This window comes from Acanthopagrus latus, chromosome 10 (genome assembly GCF_904848185.1).
Source record: "Acanthopagrus latus isolate v.2019 chromosome 10, fAcaLat1.1, whole genome shotgun sequence".
In the NCBI taxonomy this organism is placed as follows: domain Eukaryota; kingdom Metazoa; phylum Chordata; class Actinopteri; order Spariformes; family Sparidae; genus Acanthopagrus; species Acanthopagrus latus.
Window position 1 is genome coordinate 10,078,371 of NC_051048.1, and position 17,083 is coordinate 10,095,453.

The window sequence follows — 17,083 nt, forward strand, 5'->3', positions numbered from 1 at the left end:
AAAGGAAAAACGGATACCGGATCCAAGGGAAAATTCGGAATCCTGGGATTTATTCTGGTCCGGCCAACTGGCAGAGCAGGCCACGGTGTCACAAGCGGGAACAAAGCAGCATGTGCAGAAGAGGCATCTGGTTTGCTTAGTAGGCAGCGTGCCTCATACTTGGCAGGTTTGTAGCTGGGGACCAAAGTAGGCGCATTCTCAAAATGTGGTGCAATTTCGACACGTTCAATATTAATACATTCTGAATAAACAGCTGACCTCTACTCTCTGTAGTCAGCAATAAAATGCTTCGATCTGAATTTGAATGGCGCTGCACCACTAACATTAAAGGAAAGGTTCACCCAAAAAAATGAAACATTCAGGCAAAGTCAGAGTGAAGTGTGACGTGAGGCGAATTTTTCCTTTCCCTTTGATTCTAGCTCGGTCTTAACAGTAAATCTACACATTTCCCTATAGAGATGATTATCACTCAGAGTGTGCTTCACATGGAGGAGAATTTCCCAAAGCTCTCATTTAGCCGAGTGTGCCCCATTTTTGTTCGGGATGAAGGGGTAGCGGTTGTCTAGGGTCCAGATGGTCCGCCAAATGGAGCACTTCCACATGCCTAGGCAAATCAAGTGAGAGAAGAATTTTTCCCAGAATGCCCAGAGCACGGCTGAGGAATGGCTACAATGTGTGCACATGTCGCCTGACTTACTTCCCATGTAAATAACGTCAAACCAGATGGAACATCTTCCTCAAATCCGGCGGATTACAATATGTTACTAATTCTTTGTGATGAGCGCCCAACAATTGTGTTCCGTGCATGCACTGGCCCCCTGGAGTAGTTTCTGTTATCCACAAACGGGATGTGGCGGCCCCATTCATAGCTGCAGATCTCCCCCCCAGGCCCTCGCAGCTCCATACCTAAGGGCCATTACCCAATTAGGAGCTCATTGAGACCGGGGATAGGGTAACAGCAGAAGTAACAGGATAGGCCCGCGTCTGTTAATTTCACATGAGTCCTGTATATCTACTTACGTTCTTGTACGTCACAATTTTGCAGAAACACTTAAGTCTGTAGGGGCGGCTGTAGCTCAGCGGGTAGAGCAAATGCCGGCTCCCCTGGGCTGAACTGAGCTGCATGTCGAAGTGCCCTTGAGCAAGATACTGAACCCCAAATTGCTCCTGATGTGCAGTTGTTATCAGTGAGGGCCCTGTGATGAGCTGGCGACTTATTCAGGGTGTACCCTGCCCCTTACCCAGAGGGGTGAAAAAGGGATGAAGTGGTTACAGACGATGACATGACATGACTTAAGTCTATTCAAATCACTTTGAGTAGAAGTAGAAGTACTTTGGCTACCTGTGTCAATTATTGGTGGTTGTTGGTGGCAGTGGATGGTCGTGTCAATGGCTGGTCCACAGAGTGAATGACGACCACAACTATTGGATTGCTGGATACAGGTTAGTGTTGATAATAATTACAAAATTGTACTTCACATTGTATACTATTAGTTTTGTCATGTTTTAGTTAAGATTTAGCCAGCGGAACGGTTTTAATTTCAATCTAATTTTTCTTGGACAGTTCATTATATTTTAATGGATTTTTACGGCATGCTATATATATTATAGGAAAAAATTGGTTGTCAGACAGTGATCATGTTAATTGCTTACCAAAACAGAGTATTCATACATCACTGAGGTTTTCTGCTAAAGCAAGAAGATTGGCTTTTCCATTCTTCATGCTTGGATCCCAAAAAAAAAAAGTAAACTTTTTTGACAATTTTTCCAGCAACTGCCTTGAACACCCCCTACTCTGACCTTGTTAATTTTGGAGGATCACATGAGGACCCGGAGACCATAGCTGCTTTCTTTTTTTACCCGTTTGAAGAAGGGTAAAAGGAATTCTAAAAAGGCTGAGGTAAGTGTTAGGTCTCAGGTTAGGGCATGTTGAATGAAACACATCAATTATCACTTTCCTTATTTCCAGACTACAGCAAAAGAAGTGGCTTACGGCATGTCACATATTGCTGTTGGCTTATTATTAGGAAGACGTTATATTACAATGAAAAGCTATTAAATTAAAAAAAAAACACTTCTAACTCACTTTTACCAAGCAACCACATGTGTTAGCCATAGGATTACACATTAGAGGAATATGGGTGGTAAGTTTCATCATATAGTTTTATCAATACGGTTATTGATCTTACATCGCCACAGATAGATGCATTATCTCATCAATATGCACCCTACCAACAGCTGTGTTTGAAACAGCATTAAAAACATGCTGCCCTCTTTTGTGCTAGCAAGAGACGGGAACAAAAACAAAAACATTTTCATCAAAATCATCCCAATTTGCGATATACCTTTCTCAAGAGCGACTGGTGTAAGCATGGTGGAGAGAGAACATTTTGATCTGACCTTACAGGCAAGCGTGGAAAAAGACAGAGGGCGGTGACATCACAACAGAGCGCATAAAGGAAGATGGGAGAGAAGAAGAACACCGGCAATGACGAGCACAATTAGTGCTTTCCTGCGTTTATCCCTGAACACTGCAGTCCTTTCATTTCAGATTCAGGTGCGGTGTTTTTTTTTAGCACAACTCACATCTAACTATTTCAACTGTATTTTTTTTCATTTCTGTGTTTCTTGAAGCTGAAATGGCAGACTGGCGCGTGAACTGCCACAATATTTCAACACACGAGCAGGGTGTTCGTGTGTGTGTGTGTGTGTATAATGTCAGCTAAATGACTCACTTACATTATCGTCAGCCTCACTTTCAACAAGCTCTCTCGCGAAAGGATCTACAGTTAGCGTTCAAACGTGTATCAGTTTTATTATGACATTCAACCGCTTTGCATGCTCAACTACTTGGAGCGCGTCCCTGCACCCAGCGTCACGTCAATCACTTGTGTTTAGCCGACGACTGTGACTTCGCTAACTGCCGAACAGTTGCCTTCCTACAGTTTAACCTTTGAAAGAAATTTGGTCTCATTTCAGACTAAGGATCTTGACAAGAAGCACTTTTGTTCATGAGGACTGCCGAAAAAAAAACAAAAAGAAGACAATAAAACGTATCTTGCAGTTGTTTTAAGGAGACAAGCATTTCTCTGAGAAACATCAAGCTTGTTCACTTGGGTTAGGGTTAGGGTTAGGGTAACCCTTACCCTAACATGCATAGAGTGGATATTTACATAACTTCCGGCTCAGTGGATATCAAGAGAGCAAGGCAGGACGACCACTGACCCTGCACCCTGAGTCCACCAAGAACTTTGAGATTTACTGACATTGAACTAACATTTAGTCCCAACAGGGAATCAACATACACATACGATGGAATCGATAAACACAAATCAGTGATATTTTACCATGGCAGACACTGGGGGATGGTGTTTTCAGCCATCTTGTTGAGACAAGGTACTCCATCCTCAGTGAGAACCAAACAGTCTTTCTTTCTAGTCACACTAAACAGGGCAGAAGTCACCGCTCCTCTTTCTTCACACCTGACGGCAGCTGGAGAAGATGAGGCAACAGTCACATCTCGTCTTGCGAAATGCCTGCCAGTGACACCAGTGTTGTCACGGGTTTATCAGCGGGCGAGGACGATTTCTCGCCATGACTTTTTTTTTTTTGCCTTTTACATTGTAGTTAAAATTTGGATTTGGAAAACAAAAAGGACACCAATGAACACTTCAAAATCAAATTTTTCATGAACTAAACACTAACACTACAGGGATCTATATGGTCCCCAGAAGATGAATCCCAATGAATCTACTGGGGACCCTAACCCTAACTGGTGAATACAGTAATTCCCTTATGAGACTTATCAGTCCTCACCTGGGAGGTTTCCAAATCATGTTCCGGTAGGATTTAGCACACAATAATAAAACCCCGCATGGAATCCTAACCTATCCTTATGCTTGCGTACACACAAAGGAGGCTATGAACGTACACCGTACAACGTACAATATTTAGTTATATCAAACCTTGCGCACACCAATGCCCAATTTCCTTTTTAACAAATCCCAAATCTGGCTTGGAATTGTTCACATGCGGGTCAGCCCTCGAAGATTCAACTCATTCAACCGTAGATGGTTAGAGCAAAGCGCCTCGGGACTGCCTGCTGATCAGTGGCTCTTTACAGTCGACCGTGGCAAACAACCGAAAGGAAGGCCAAAAAAAAAACCATGACGAGGTGAAGGTTCAAAAGCACGTGTTATTAATTCTTCCGTTCGCGCTGTCCTCGAGCAGTGCCGGCGCTTCCATCGCTGCAGTATTTACTGCGTATGTTCATGGCGATCGGACCGACTGCCTCACTTGCCAGAAATCATCCTGACAGTCATGTGGTCCCCCCCCACCCTGGCGTATCATTCAAAGTGTTACAGGCTAACACAATTTATTCATCCATTTAAGTGTTGTTACAGAGAGCCTGCAGTATGATTAGGAGTCATGAAGGAGGATATGGAGTGTAATCAGAATGGTTGTAATGATTGTGCCGTCACTGGCTTTTCCAGACTTTGATCGTTCACGTACATGAAAGTTGTGCTTAGTGAGATTTGCACAGTGTTGGAACTTAAAATCAGCTACTGACGCTCTGTTCTGCCGTTCCTTAATGCTATCCGATGTCTTTCGGATGTCTACAATAGATGATGTTAATCCCACTAGTGAGCCGAGCCAACGTGGAACACCAGAGAAAGGCAATACAGGCTTTCTTGAAACCTACCACCTGCTACGTCCTGGTGCTGTCCTGGCATTTTTTCATTAGCAGCAGTGCACTCGGCAAGTGACCACGAGTGTCAGTAGCATCCCCCCCCCCCCCGGTCCTCTGTGCTCCGGGGGTGGGGAATGTGGATGGTGAGACAGCGTTGATGAAATATTGATCGGACCGAAATGTTGAGCCCCTGGGAACTCGTTTATGACCAATGCGTACGCACACAAAATGGGACCTGAAAGAGGCATGCACCACTTCCCCCCTCCCCCCCCAAAAAAGTTGGGATCAATACAAAAAAAAAACAACTGATATTAGAAAGTGCGCATCTTCACAGAAAGGTACTGCTTTTCTTAGCTTTTGCAACGGTCTTAATTTGAAGCCATAGTGCAGAAACAATCCTCATTTGTACGTAAGCAAACATCAGTGTGGATTATCCACCGAGTCTTATAAACGAGGCTCCTGGTGTATGACAAGAAATCATTCTAAATATAGAACCATCCCAGCTGCAGGCTACACGCTCATCCTCACCAGCCGAAAGGTGTTTGTGTTTATTTCCAAATTAAGTAACACTAAGGGGGGGGGCGGGTGTGTGCACACCTTGGGGACTTGGAGCTGACAAGCTGAGACATTTTACATAACTTCGAAACCGTACAGAATATATATACGTGTTTGAGTCAGCCCACCCTGAGCCCCCCAGCCAACCCTGGCGTATCCAGCCCCGCTGTTGCTCAGACCTAAGAATGCAAACGCTGCGTTTCCATTTTGCATCCATCCAGAAAGTTACATTTTTCATTTTGTTTTGACCAAGGACTGCATTTGGTGTTATCAGTAGAGGTATGCAACACAAAAGATCACCCAGGGCTGCAGTCCTCGATGATCCTGTCTACGATCAGAAGTACCTTAAAAATACAGACCACTTTTTAAATGTGTCTTTATTCCAAATTACAGAAGGAAGCTGAGCATATTACAATAAATCCCTGGTATTCAGAGCCCGTAAGAATCTATGACTGTACTTAATCTAGTTTCCTGTGCTGCCGCTGTAGCCATTTTGTTGATCTATTTAGGGTCTGACTGTCCTGACCTCATCTGGCTACTATGGCATTTGAATGAGTTTAGAAGTACTGTCGGTGGCTGATGGAATGAAATGGAGGTTTAAACTCTGCGGCCTTTGGCTGACTCAAGACACTGCATCGTTGCTTTCATCACTGGGCGGTGTGGTTATGAGTCCTACAACCCAGGAATCAATTAGCGTGTCTGCACTTCCTGTTCCCTCGTCTCTAAGTCAGTGGGGGTTTTTTTGGTTTGTTTTTTTTATGGGGTTTCGGTTAAATGTCTGAAATAAGGTCTGTGGTTTCCCAAAGGCTTAAGGGATTAACACGCTTTGTTCTCCAACATTAAAAAAAACATCGTCAGATGTCCTTTAACTGAATTACAACGTGCTTACACGGTTGCCAACAGGTGCCTACACAGGTTGTCGAGGACATTAAACGCCATCGTGCCTACTCACTCGTCAAACAAACTGGACTTTGGCGGTCAAACGCGTTTTGGCACGGTACTGACGGCCTAGCAGTCTGTTTATAGCCTAACACTGGCTTTTCATTTCGAGCGATTTAATTTGTACCTCAAACGAACAAAAATAGGTCATGCCTACAGCACCGTATTGGCAGGTGCTTCGGTTATCTAGTCCAAATTGATCAAACTCAGCTTTCATCAACATCTGACTCTATTATAACGTCGACAATATTGCCCGGAGCCTACGAATCAATTCATCAATTCGTCACTTAGTCAATGGAAAATGAACCAACAACAGCCCTTATATGATCCAATAGAGCGTTTTGCAGAATCCGGTAGTACCCCTTTCACAAAATGCCAGTCCAAGTCAGAACATCCCAAATTCTCAATTTGGGATGTTCTGGCTCCCAGTCTGTCTGGCTGTCTAGCCGCAAACTGTATCCTCGTCAATACCTGCCATCACCAAAAGGTGTTTTTTCTCAATCTATGGCCTCAACTGAGACTTCGGCATGTATAACGTAACATGATCATAACCTCTTGGACCACACTGATTGGTTATAACACTGTATGGTAAGATTTATTGACATGATAAATCGCTTAGTTGATTATTCACCCCCCCCCCCCAAAAAAAAGGATCGACAACGCTCCGAGTTCAATTCAGCGTTCAGGTAATGTTCCCCTGCTTCATATTTGTGTTTGCCTTCGGATTTTGGACTGTTTGCCGAACACGGAGCACCAAGGATTTTTCATTTCATTTCATGTTTAACGACAGCAGTTTGACTTTATCCTGGTGGCTTTTTTAGGCTGAAATGGGACGAGTTTAAACAATGTCCACCAGAAATAGATGTTCCAGATTTCAACAAAACAACACCTCCCACCAAAGGATCCAACAGTGAACAAGAAAAACGACAGAAATTCAGTTTGTTCCTTTTCTCAAACCTGTCCCGGGTGAACCCTCTTTCCAACTTTTACCTTTGAATTCAATGATCGAAACTGAAAGCATAGTAGTATAGTAATTACAAAAGACTTTGCACCCAGCATTCAGATAAGTGACGTCGAATTGCCCAAAACTCACCGAAACCCATGACTGAACCCTTGTATTGCCGGCCCTGTATGTTAGCTGACTGACCAGCTGTCCTTTCACACAAACTGCAGCTGTCGATGCGTCCAGACGATGTGGTGCACTGAGAGGTTTCACACAAAACTCAATGGCGTTTCACTGTCTTTACAGCGAACTGACTTTTCTCGACGCGCAGAATGGCCCTTTAAACGGACGGACATGGCTCGTGTAATTCATGATGGGATTCCAAACGTCATTTGACTTAGCCTCTTGACGCGGCGCGTGAATCCTCGCGGCTCCACTGTGCTCACAGTTTTCATTGGGACAAAAAAAAAAACATATGTAGAAAACTGCTTTTTGTCCTTCAGGGAGATGTTGATGGGTATTTTACACAACAATTTATAGATTAGATGATCAATGCATTCATCTGAAGAATAACCAACATATTAAAGGAGCACACTAGCAAACTAAATAATCAAACTCTCTTTGTTTTCATGTCTGAATGAACTGAATAAACAAAACAAAACACAGTTTCATACTGTTTTACTTTGTTTATATGTGGCGGACCCTGCCACCTTTCTAGCTTCAAACAGTGTCCCGGGGACCTTATTTTCCTCGGAGAGCTGCTTGTTTATTGAGTTATGGGGAAAAAAATCCTCCGTATTTCTGAGTTTGTACCATTACCTAAATATTAAGATCCTGACTTAACATTTCTTCTCCAGTACGACACAATGCACCTTTAATCTCGGGCTGCATTTAACTATCATATTGATTATTAGCCAGTCGCAATCGTTTGTCGATAAAAGGTCAAGAAAGATGCCCATCATTGTTCCAATGGCTGGTTCTGTCCAGTCGACAATCCAAAATCCCGGACACTGCATTCACGCTTGAAATGTGACCCGAGAGATTAATCAACTCGCAGTTTAATTATCCCAATGACGAATCCGTCGACTGACCAACTGATTAATCGACTAATCGTTTCGGCCCCTTCGCTGTTCAATAGCCTGACGTCAGCCAGCCATCGTTCGTCACGGCTTCTGATCGGACAAGCACCCCGAAACATCCTCCGAAATCTTGAAAGGCTGCAAAACTCTTTCCTCACCGCCTGCCTCTGCCACTGAGGCGTTCCCATTATTTTGTCCACACTCAGCATCCAACACACACCACCTTCCCGCCTGCCCGTGACATATCCTGAACGCTACACGCTTCTAAAAGGTAGCGTGTTAAATGATTTTAAACACACGTATCATATGTATTTTGACTTTTTACATATACATCTCTGAAGTGCAATCATTTTTTTTTTTTTTTTTTTTAATCGAATGTCCTCATCCTTCCTTCGTCGCGTTGCAATTACAAGGCACTGCTGAGGCACACGGGATGGAAACTTTGACCACAATGACCTCAACGCCATGTTTATGAGGCTTTTTGCACGTTTAGCGGGGCTCGTCCGATGGCAACGACGGGAGACGACGGGCTGTCACACGATGAACACACGGGGCTGCGGTGATGAACACACGGGGCTGCGGTGATGAACACACGGGGCTGCGGTGATGGTTCGGCTCCTTCAGCAGCGTCGTCATTTAGTGACCGAGCAGGGAGAGATGATAATAATACTACTAATAATAAAAGAGCCCAAATAATCCCACAAGGTCAGTATCCTGTCATTGCCGAGGAACCTACAACACGTTTTTTTTGTTTGTTTTTTTTTTTGTTGTTTTTTTTTTAAAGCACATTACATAATAGCAAATGGAGATTAAAGTCGAGCAGTATCATAAAATCCGATACGTCACAATGAAACCCGGCGGGCCCTGCTAACAGCCCTCGTATAGAGGATGTTATAGAGCTGGTAATTCCCCCCCCCTTCAGACAACCTGACAGCGCGGAGCCATCCATTATCTAACCGGGCAGCCGCGCTCCATCCGTCGGCTCTCTCTGCGGGGTCTTACCGCGGGGTGATGGGCCGGCGGTGGCGGTATCCTTGGCGTCGCAGGCGTCGGAGGAGACGGGATGGGAGACGGTATCACGGGGCTGATGCGCGAGCTGCACAGTTCCGGTGATGAATGAAAGACGGACAGACGGACCCGGCTCTGACGATAACCCGCCTCCCCCCTCCTCCCCGCTGGAGACTCCGCACACGGACCACAAGCAGCAAGCCCCGCCCCTCCCAGTCCTCTACGTCAAGCCCCTCCGTATACTGGACTCACTGGAGCGGCTCAGCATCACTGCAGCCCTCCCCCTTCGGCTGCCCTTGTGTGTGTGTGTGTGCGTGCGTTCGTGCGTGTGTGTGTCAGTATCAAAGGGACGTGCTGAGACTTCCAAGAAGCACGAGCAGTTGGGAAGTACACTTCATCTCTACCCCTTTTTTTTTTTTTTTGAAACATTTTATAAATTTTGCATGATTGGCAGAATGTTTTTTTGTTGCCATCACACATACTAAACTAAAGGATGACACATTAATGGCCACATATGGTTAAGACTGATATGAAATGGAGCAAAAAAAAAATGGCCCCCTATCTGGACTAAATGACTAAAAATTGCTGACTTGGTCTATTTATAAGCTTCGGAGAGGGATAGAGTCACTTCCAAGATAGTTAATAAAGGATGTTATTCTCGGATTGTAAGCTATACTTGACGGTAGCGTTTTACAGCCATTACAGGTCATCGAGCTTCCTCGAAAAGCACTGCAGGGATAATGATCCTTTGCTTTTTACATATACAGCAGGGTCCAGGAGTCTGAGATACACTGAAAATATGCGTCTTCGTCACGCAAACCAGGAAACAATCAAGAGGTTTGAGGTACGACTGGAGAGTCAGAGGTCAAATTTGTTCTTCGGAGCAAAGTGGGGCTTTCTTAGCGTCTTGGGTTTCAGGGCGCGGAACCCTCGACGCTGGAATTACAGAAACCGGATCGGTTGTGTCCAAAGCACGATCAGGCAAACACCATCAGAAGATCATTACATCAAGCTGAGTTCCCCGATACTCCTGATATATACTTACCTGATAGATAGAAAAGCGAAGGCACGATTTACTGATGAAACTAGTACGCCCCTTTTCCACTGGTCTAAAATCCCGCTTTAGCACTAGGTTCAGCCTTTTGTGTGTAAACTCTGCATTTACACCCTGGTCGATAGACTCGGCAGGTTTGCATCACCCCTGCTTTGCTCTGCTTTGATCTAAACATGAGACTCAGGTGAACACACAAATTCTGCTGTGGGAAGTGATGACACATTGACGGTACACCATCCGGTGGTGGCGAGTAAATAAGGAAGGAATCTGGGATGCGATCTATAAGGGGCGTTTTATTACCGACACAGTAAGGGTTAGCGGTGGAGACACACTCATTTCCGTGAAAGCTGCGCAGTGGAGTTTTGAAGCCGAAAAAGCTTGTCTCCCGGTAATGAAATTACAGGTATTTTCATTGCCAGTCCGTCAGCGATTCCTAGATCAGAACCAAGCCAGCAAACTTCCTTTTTAGGAAATTATAGTTTGATTATAATTGTGATTTTTTATTGCTAAATTATAATGAAAAAAAAAGAGTCAAATCCAGTTTGCCAACAGGTAATCATGTTTTCTTATTCTGTTCTGCTGGAAAATAACTGAGCAGCTGTTGACCTCTGACCCCGCCTGCCTGCCACCTGTTCCTGCTCACAAAAGGAAGCGACAGCAGGCCAATCAGGGGTCCCGTTTCTGCTTTGCGAGTCAGACCTCATTTAAGTTTTGGGCAGAACACTGCAGACATGTCTTTAAATAAAACACAGAAAAAAAGGAAAATGTTCAAATCTGATGCACAGCCTGCTTCTACACAATACACCTACATTTGGTGTAATGGTGATGAAGGTGAAGAATACATCCTAAACATGACTCCAAATGTTCAGGGGTCATTTAACTCATTTAAGTAAGAAACTCAAAACTGTTCTTTCTTTACTAAAAACATCCATTAAAATACATTTTCCTCTATTACAGTGTTAACTAATCTGTATGCAAATTATGCTTAGCACCAGTGAGACAAAGTGACGTCACATTCTCGTCACTGGAGGGGGCTTCCTGATCCGGCTCCTCCTCATGATTACCCTGAATATCATGCACATTCGCCTTTATTTCATTTTCATTGTCAAAGATCGAGGACAAAACCCTGATTAACCGCAAAGCTTTGTTTAGGTCATTTTCAACTGAGAGCGAGGGAGAATAAAGAGAGAGCACAAAGAGAACCAGGAGTAATTGTCTAGAGCCTGGGTTCCACGACCGGCATGGGGTCCTGAGAGTTACTGCAGGGGGGCCTGCAAACTTCTGCTGACCAGAATTTCTAAGTTGTTGGGGTTTTGTTTTTTTGTTGTTGTTTTTTATCGAAATGTGTGAAAATACATATTAACATGAAGCCAAAACATTGTAAGAAAGATAATTTCATAACAAAAATTACCACTTCATTTACAAAACATTGAAGATCTACCCATGATTCCTTGTGCAATCGTTGCGAGGCACTGACAGTGAGCTACTAAGCTAACTACATATCATCTAAAGCACAGGGTTCAGAGGGGCTGCTGGAGCTCAGCGGGTAGAGCAGGTCGGCTAGTGATCGGAACGTCGCTGGGTCAAATCCAAACTCCGGGTGGAGCTGAGCTGCATGTCGAAGTGTCCTTGAGCAAGACACTGGACCCCCAATTGCTCTTGATGTGCAGTTGGCACCTTGCACGGCGGGCGCTGCCATCAGTTAAGGGCCCTGCGATAGGCTGGAGACTTGTCCAGGGAGACGATGGATGGATGGATGGATGGATGGATGGATGGATGGATGGATGGATGGACATTGTTAAGCCCCCTGTAATGTTAGCCCACATTCGTCTGAGCCGCAATGGATCATTTTGTAACTTGATCGAGCAGGACACCCTGACACACCCTCCACCTGAACGTCACGGACGAAGGCCGAGCCCTGGATTCGGAACTTTTTCCAGTGTAAGGCGATCATTGTGTCACTGTGCTGTTGCCACTGGGCCACATGCTAAACCACAATCCAATGATGACCTGTTTACCTGTGGGGAAACTGCTGTCAGTCCAGCAGGGGGCCCGCGACCAGGGCCAAAGCCAGTCTTGAGGGACAGTGCTGAGACTTTGAAAGGGTTGCTTTGAATGCACTTTATGAAATGGTTTCGTGGATTCTTCTGATGTCGTCTGCTATGTAGAGATCTGTGTGGGTGCGGTTATTCCAACAAAGACAAGCGTTGTGTGTCCTAACGAGCACCCATAGGTGATTAAAGGGTTAGAGGCGATTCAAAAAGAAAGAAAAGGTGCTTCTGGATATCTGCAAGACAAAAAGGACTTACAGAGGAAGGTAACAAGGAGATCTCCACAGTCATATGCCTGTAATGGGACATGGTGGAGGGCAATGCTAGGGCTACATGAGCTGGCATAAAAACCAGGACAAATGTCCCCCTCAAAGGAGGGGAAAAAAAAATCAGAGCCCTGTCCGGATGAGAGGTTGTGCCCCTCTCCATCCAACAAACTGAATGAGTTATTCACCCGCTTCGAGACAGGGGGAGGTGACAACATTCTTGCTTGGAGAGAGACAGACAATGCTGTGATGGAGAACACACACAACACACTCGGCATCAGGGAGGAGGTGGAGCTTTGACGCGAGGAAGCGCTCGGGGACTGACAACATCAGCGGCGGGCTGCTCGTTCAGCCCCAACCGAACAGTGTTTTCCACTCACTCCCTCAGTGCTTCCCGAAGTCCTTCGTCCATCCTCTCCCAATGACTGCAGGCCGATCACTCTCACTTCATCGGTATTTGAAGCACCCGCAAGCTGTTTTTGCACAGCTCGGAGTTGAGAAGTTATTTTGTAGCCACTGTGAGACACACCGACCGGTTGCCCACGACTCTGCAGACAGTTGTCGGGTCTGCGGCGATACATGGACGTCTGCATCGTCAACATGCATCGGACAACTAACACCTTTACAGCTGGTCTGGTAGCTCATTAATGTATGGGCAACAGGAGCAGTGGTCCCGGAATGGAGGCTTGTGGAATGCACAAATTACAGTTTCGAAAGGGGGCTTAGTGAACTCTGATCACTCTGGAGTTTCGAGGTCTGACAGAACTTTTGGTTGAAGTTTGCCGCCAGCTCCGCCACTGACTGTACAAAATAGGAATCCAACGCATTTGCAGCCAACAGAACTGAGCACCCCATGTACATTTAATGGCACTATTCATTTTCTCTGATTAAACTCCAGCTCAGTTAGTGTGCGCGTGGTGTAGTTAGCCCAAGATTGCAGTGACTTCGAATTAAGGGTAATGAGCCTAACTGATCAGTGTACCATCCTCTAGGCAATAGATGAGTTAATAGGCCATTATACTGACATAAATGCTGGTCCATCCCGGCCAAATGTTTAAGGTCGAGTGGTGATGGCTGCAGAACGCAGATCTTTGAGGAGGTCGGCAGTTTGCATGGTCACAAAGTGGTAAAAGGCTGCGCACTGGTTCAGGAGAAGGTAACGGAATAAAGGTATGACCCGGTAAGGTCAGTTAGGACCAGAAGCCTCAAATGAACTTCAATACAACACACCTGTACTAGCTGTGATAAAATAGCCTGCAGTCATTTTTGAACTCTTGCTTTTGTCAGACTCCTTCACGTGTCGTTCTCTCTGGAGCCCACCTGATGGTGCTACTGGGATCCCAGTGTGCATTTAGGTCTGCAGTGAAACGGCTCCAATCTGGTTAAGAGTTGAATGTGTTTGAGATGTTACATGATGTATGTAGGGAAAGGGGTGTCTTATCAGGTCAGGGGCATCCTGGAAGGCACTTCATTCATTTTAAGATCTTCATAGGTTAATGTGGGCTTGAGCTCTGGCCTCCTTTGTCAGGACATTGCCATTTTTTTCACAGATTTAGGCAAGGATTAGTTCTTAATGTTGGCATTATTTTACAATTAGTATAATTCAATGTAATGGGACTGAGTTTGTCATGACATTGCTAGCTGCTTTGTTGGTTTGTTTGGTGAAAAAATCTGCTTAAACCGTTGATAAACATGCCGAAAATACCCGTAATATTAATAAAAGTAATGTTGCCATATTTGGCAATAAGTATCGCAAAATGTGACAATAACCCAAGTTTTAATCTTTACTGTTTAAATGGCCTATATGCATATAATGAGCCATCTTTTTTAGATTTGGGATATTTTCAATTTGACAGTTTTACACAAAACAGTTTTCAAAAAATACTTTATTTCAGACTTAAAACTTGATTTCATCTTGTCCTGGCCTATACACAGACAATCATCAGCATCTGCAGAAGGACACTATAGTGCCGAAAAGACACACTGTTTTCATTTATTGATTAAGGGCCAATCGCGGTGAGGTCTGCAGGTTCTTCAGTCAGCGATCAGCAAGAGAATTTAAAATTGGCATATTGTTGAATGGAGTCTGGTGCAAATGTCCCTTTCTACAGGTTTCTGCAGGAGTGTCAAATTTAGCTTTCAGACACTTTGCGGCACAAACTGGCATTAGATATCAGTGGTTGACAGTAGCTTAGTTACTCAAGTACAGTGTTTAAGTACAGTTTCAGCTGTACGGTCTGTCAGCTCGGCTCGGCTCGGCTCGGCTCGGCTCTGAGCGTCCACAGCTAACACGACAAATATGGCGGACAGAAGACGAAGTGCATAGGGAGCTAGTAGTAGGGTGCACACTGCAGTTACAGCAAAGAGTCACTAGATGGCAGCCCCCCTCTATGACTTCTCTTCTATTGTTCACATTAAGTTTCCAACTGACTGATGAAACAAGTTGCCGTTGCATTTATATTGCTGATAAATTGCTTCCATTTGACAATAAGGCCTTAGTGTGGCACATTGCAAACGATTAATGGAGATTATATCACTTATGACACCATGTAGAAAAAAATCTCTGAAATAAGAAATTTAAATAATTAAATGAGTTATCGTGGCATGAAAACCAATGATCCTACACTAGACTAGACTAGTCTAAAAAGGGCATAGCCATCTGTGCTAAAAGAAAAACAATAATAATGATAATGAGAACCGAATCGAATTGCGACCTTAAAATCGAAAATCAAATCTCAAATCCCGAGAGAGAAGGGATTTACAGGTGAGCATCTATTGATCTTTGACGTCTAGATAAGTGAGCTGTTAATTTCATTTAGGGTTTTCTTCAAACCTAATTAAAAAGGTTACCTTTAATGAAGCCAACATTTCTTATTAACAAAGTCATCTTTGTCTCGCGTAAGGCTATTTGGGATTTAAATGGGTCCCATTAGGGTCAAAAAGTCCAAAATGGGTGGATTACTTCAATTCAGCTAACTTTACTTTCACTCACTTTACATTTTTACATGCCATAAGGATGATACCATATTGACAAAGATAAGCAAAACACACAAATACAAAAAAACTATCATGTTAATGAAAAAATATTTGAGCACATGAAATACCATGAATATAAAACAGAAGAAACAAATACTGACATGTACCTTAGAGTGCCAGAAGTTTAAAGTTAGTAGCCTCAGGGAATGTGCTTCCTGTAACCAGTTCAGATTTAAAACAGAGTTGTTTGTACATCTTCACATAGAGTAAATACTATTTCAAAGAGCGAAGCTGCTGGCCAAGAAGAGACACTTGGCCAGTAAAGTATTACTGTAAATACTTAACACTTGATAAGGAGTTTATGACTTGGTACGCACAGGTGATTGAGGTATCCCTTTATACTTTGGTTTAGAATGGGCTGGTCATGGCTGCATGCTTCACTTAGCAACATGGAGTGTTAACTGTATTAAGCCTAACCCTGCACCACAAGTCAAAGGCCACCTGTCATCTAATGTCCTCTACTGTTCCATGTGAGAACTGCAGCTGGAGTGTGAAGGCATCACGCCTCCTCTGCTCCCTCTGAAGCTGCCATGCTATAATGTTATTGAAAAGCATACGAACCCACAATACATACTATTTGATTTGATAGTTCTACTACACAGTGAATCTATTTGGATGATTCATAGATTTGCAGCTAATTGAATTAACAGCTGGAATATATTGTTGCCAACAGGTTTGAGGTGGGTGGGGTGGGGGGGGGACCTTGAGTCTTTTGAGAGGAAATAGTTACGTTGGTCTACAGATGCAGGAGCAGCAGCAGGATGTGACAGCGAAGGAAGCTGAAATCTTGGACGAGTGCCCGGCTCTGACCGGAAGCTGTCGTGTCAGGGTTGCTGACAGTTTCACAGGTTCATCCGGGTCATGGTGAAAGTCCAGCATGCAAGGAAAAATAAGTGAAATCCTTTTTTTTCCCCCCCTTACAGTACATTATGACGCACTTAATGTAAATGAAACCTAAAACAATATAGCTGACGGACACCTAATGGAACAGAATAAAATAATAAATAGATGTATTAAACAGAATGTATAAGAGAATTTATTGTTATCCAACTGTATACTGTGCAATACAGCACATAGAGGAATATATATGAGTGCCATGCCATTTTATATAGGTTGGTTTACATGACTTCCCGTAAAAAAGAAGGGATAACTAAAATATACTATAACATTTACATTTACATTTACATTTAGGGCATTTAGCAAATGCTTATAGTCCAAAGCGATTACAATAAGTACATTTGTCACAAGAAAGAAATCACAGCATATCACCCTATAAAAAGTATTGTGTTTTCAAAATAAATAAAAACAATTAAGTCTCCTGCAAAACATGATCCGTATACACAGAAAGAAACAGACAAAAAATCTCACTCAAAACAAAAAAGTGATTCATAAAGAAGCATACGTCAGCCCGCGTGAAAACTACCTTTCCCTACACCCCTCGCGAGCTCCAATTTGACAACCA

The 17,083-nt window shown here is 43.8% G+C and overlaps 1 protein-coding gene across 2 annotated transcripts in view; it reads right to left on the minus strand.

The window, feature by feature from the left end:
* The window catches only part of nat16 (N-acetyltransferase 16), a 36,993-nt gene extending 27,629 nt beyond the window's left edge, over positions 1-9,364 (minus strand). For both annotated transcript variants that reach the window (XM_037113193.1, XM_037113192.1), the window contains exon 1: positions 9,209-9,364. The gene's annotated coding sequence lies outside the window, so the exon portion shown is untranslated. The remainder of the gene's footprint in view (positions 1-9,208) is intronic.
* Between the last annotated feature and the right edge of the window lie 7,719 nt (positions 9,365-17,083).